This window comes from Dermacentor silvarum, chromosome 9, assembly GCF_013339745.2.
Source record: "Dermacentor silvarum isolate Dsil-2018 chromosome 9, BIME_Dsil_1.4, whole genome shotgun sequence".
NCBI classification, from domain to species: domain Eukaryota; kingdom Metazoa; phylum Arthropoda; class Arachnida; order Ixodida; family Ixodidae; genus Dermacentor; species Dermacentor silvarum.
Window position 1 is genome coordinate 152,419,054 of NC_051162.1, and position 3,789 is coordinate 152,422,842.

At 45.9% G+C, this 3,789-nt stretch overlaps 1 non-coding gene across 1 annotated transcript; it reads right to left on the minus strand.

The window, feature by feature from the left end:
* Positions 1–252: 252 nt before the first annotated feature.
* Trnag-ucc (transfer RNA glycine (anticodon UCC)) lies at positions 253–324 on the minus strand. The gene has a single exon. It is a non-coding gene; the product is annotated as a tRNA-Gly (tRNA).
* Between the last annotated feature and the right edge of the window lie 3,465 nt (positions 325–3,789).

The following is a 3,789-nucleotide window of genomic DNA, read 5'->3' on the forward strand; positions in this document are numbered from 1 at the left end:
TTGGTTAATATTTAATTATTTATTTAATATTTATTTTTATGTGTGTTGTTATTAATGTTAATCAAATTCTTTCTCTATTGGTATTATTTCTTATTTATTATCAATTAATATTTTAGTGTTATTCGACCTGGCTCAAAGAATAACGACCACACGTTCAAAACACGACCATAAGTCACCGATAATTCGCACCACATATTGAACGTCCACAAAAGAAGAAAAAAAGATAGAAAAAGTGTAAAAAAAAAAAAACACTGCGTCGGCCGGGAATCGAACCCGGGTCAACTGCTTGGAAGGCAGCTATGCTAACCACTATACCACCGACGCCACCCGTTCTACGCCTTTACGGCTAAGGCTTATATCTATGCGTCAGTGGGATATATTTAGCGCTATGGTGTGCGAAGACTTTCGCCGTGGGCGAGAGAAAGAGGAAGCAGATCAGCGCCCTAAAAAGGACCAACTCGGCCCAAATGACGGCCCAGCAATGCTCCAGGCACACGTGTCGCTTGCATGCGAGTTTTTATTCTCGGAAAAGAGTGGGAAACTAGACAATGCAATAAGCGATGGCCCTTTGCAAGCTCATCGCTTGCGCTGGCAACCTTGAGCATGAACAATGGATGTTTACTTCTTGTTCTGAACTTTTCTAACTCTAGGGGATGTCCTTTCTGTAAGAAGCTTTGCGCATTACCGTCTCAAGCGTTGATAATTAAAATTTTTATTGCATGTAATAGCCGAAAATCTCGTCCACAGTTACTGAAAGCACAAGATTTCAAGTCCCTATACGCGAATGTTGCTGCAATCCCGGTGCGTCAATGTAGACCCACAAGGATATTCCCGTGCGACGTATTCTTGTCTTTTCATGTATATTTGATGCGCTGTGTACGTTTACTTAAAGTCTGGCAGTCAGTCTTTCTCCTGCACGTACAGGGACACTAAATAAACTTTAATTTAAGCATGGATAGGTAAATGTCCTTTCTGGATTGCTAGAAAGGACATTTTTACCGTGAGCAATGTCTTGATAAGCCCGAAGAGAGGCAAATTCGAAGCGCGTGCTTTAATTTGAGGCGCTACACGCTCCCGACTTTATGAGGTTTGATCGACGCATAAGGATAACAATGCGTCCTATAGAAAGCAAGAGAGGAGAGAGGAATTTTAATGGCAGAAAGGCGGAGAGGTTGGCCTCAGTGAAGTGCTATAGAAAATCAAGTGAAAAGCTAACCCACTACCTCCCGTATGCTAACCTAATGAACTTGCATCATTGTTTCTGAACCAAAGGTGTCCAAACATGCGAAAATATAATGAGGTTCGTGATGCCGTAAGCATTTTCGCGGCATTGTAGGTGCAAAATTCAAGAAGACAAAACTTGCTCTACTTTTTTCTGCTGATAAACAACCCTTTTCCTCCAAAGAAACGTGAATCGGCCTTTGGAAAAACAGTTTACGACAGAACCCATCTCACGTTGACTATCGGTGGTATTACGATTAGATTTTACTCAATACTGCGACACACCGTATTGCCGAAAACGCTCATATTTAAACTATGTTGTCGTCGTTCTGAGGCTTGCACTGCTTCAACAGTATGCGTCATGCAGTGTCTCCGGTATCGGCTGACTTTGCTGTGACAATCGCTTGCCAAGGATGTCAATGAGCATGGCGGCATGATGGTGACGTAGTAAGATGACGAAGAAATGACGCCAATGGAACGACAAAGGTGTTTTGACGACGATGATGTAATGACATTCAGAACTACTCTGAAATGCTGAAGATGGTAAAAAGACGACAGCTTGACGACGACGACGGCATGAGGACCATGGGATGATGGTGAATGATCATGATAGCGGGATGATTGCATGATGACAAGCGAATGACGAAGTTGGAATGAAGATGATGGCACAATTACGAAAGCATGAGAACAAAGGTATGACAACAGATGCAGGACAGGGACTGTCGGATGCACGAAGCAATGATGACGACTGCATATCCGTACCACGGCACAGGGTACCCAGCAAATCTAGACACTGGTTACTCTGCCAGTCTTTCGCGTTGCTCCTCTTCACCTGAATAGAGAACAACCAAAGGAAGCTGTTAAAATTTTATTGCGATAGCAATTATATGGACACTTGAACCGGATTTCTGCCGTCGGCGTCGCCGTCGCCGTGAGGTTCCCTATAGATAAAATCTTCGCCGCGCCCCGTATGCCCGAGGAGAAGCGTGCGGTGACGCGCGCTATCACGGAGAGCGAACGCACTCATCTCCCACGCGCAAGCAATGAAGCAGGAAGCCAGCGCCGGAGGGAGGGGGGGGGGGGCGCACTTCTACTCCGCCAACAACCGCGCTCGTCGCTCGTCCGCACCGTCTCTTATCTCCACACGGCTCTGACCTTTATGCGCCGTGCATTCGCCGCTCAGTTTCCGTTGAAACGATAGACCGCACGTACCTTCGCCCGCTGCGGCGTATGCTTGCTGCCAGCGTTTTGACAGTCGTTGTCTGCAGTCATTCAGTGTGATCTATTCGTGTTTGTTTGTGCGCGCTCACACCACGCTTGTTCATTCAGTTAGTAATAGTCGGGCCACATTTTCCAACGCACGCTACACATGCAATGCTGCCCGGATCGGCAGTGCAGCGCTACAGGTGTGTCCCTTCGCACGCGCTGCCCACGGGAAGCGCTTCTCATCAACACCACCGTTTCACACGCGCCTTCTCGTGGTCATCGAGTCTCTCTTCATGTCGGTCTACTTACGCCGCAGCACACCTGCTTACTTAATCAGCTCATGTTTACTACAATTCATATTGCTACCAAAGCCGCTCACCTTACTTCGTATGACATTGCTGTGTTGCTATCGCATTCATTGCTTCGCCCTTAGGGCGAAACTGTGACATTTTTAAAGAAAAAATGGCCGCATATCTGCTTGCTTCGCTGCAAATGACGTCGAAAAACGATAGTCTTCTGCCGCCCCTGATACGTAACACCCTCTCTTATCCCCCCTCCCACCCCTCACGCTCTTCCCCTCCCTTCTCCCTCCTCCTATGATGGATGCAATGGAGGTTTTTCTGAATTCAATTCAAATTCCCCGCGTTCACCCTCCTCTCGCGCCATCTGCTGGAACCTTTTATTACTGTTGGCTTTAAGCCGGCAACAGAGCTGCGGCTTCAGTCGGCTTGTTTTTAACGCGTAGCGTCTGTTCGACACCATTTATAACGCGTTTATTTTTTTCATTTGCAGCGTTTCATTTTTCATTTCTGTCTCTCTCTTTCTATCTTTCTGTGTTTCTCTCTCTCTAAATGTCTCTCTCTCTCGCTCACTTTCTCTTCCTCTCGCCCATAGCAAGTTCTGTTACAATCGTTGGTACAACGAATCATATGGTTCCCATAAATGCATGTTCTACAAGCGTGATTGACATGTTTTAGCGTTTAAAGGTGTATTGGTTTGTACTGCAAGCAGGCAATAAAGAAACAAAAAATGGCGTATAGCCTAGTGGTTATAATGCTCGCCTTCGGACCGTGGGTACCCGGGCTTGAATTCCGCCACGCCTAGAAAGTTTATTTTGTTTATTACTCTTGCTCTCTGCCTGTCTCTCTTTCTTTATCTCTCTGCACCTCCTCTCCTCATGCTTGGTTTTGGCTGGGCGGTTGAATCGAGTCACAAAATTTTTCGCGTTGATGTAGCCCAAGAAAGACTATCGTCTTTAAAATATTGTGTTGCATCCCAAAACTACAGTATATGACTGTGCGAGACGCCATAGTGAAACAACTGATCATTTTTACAACCTGCTGTTCAGAACTTGCTTTTCTA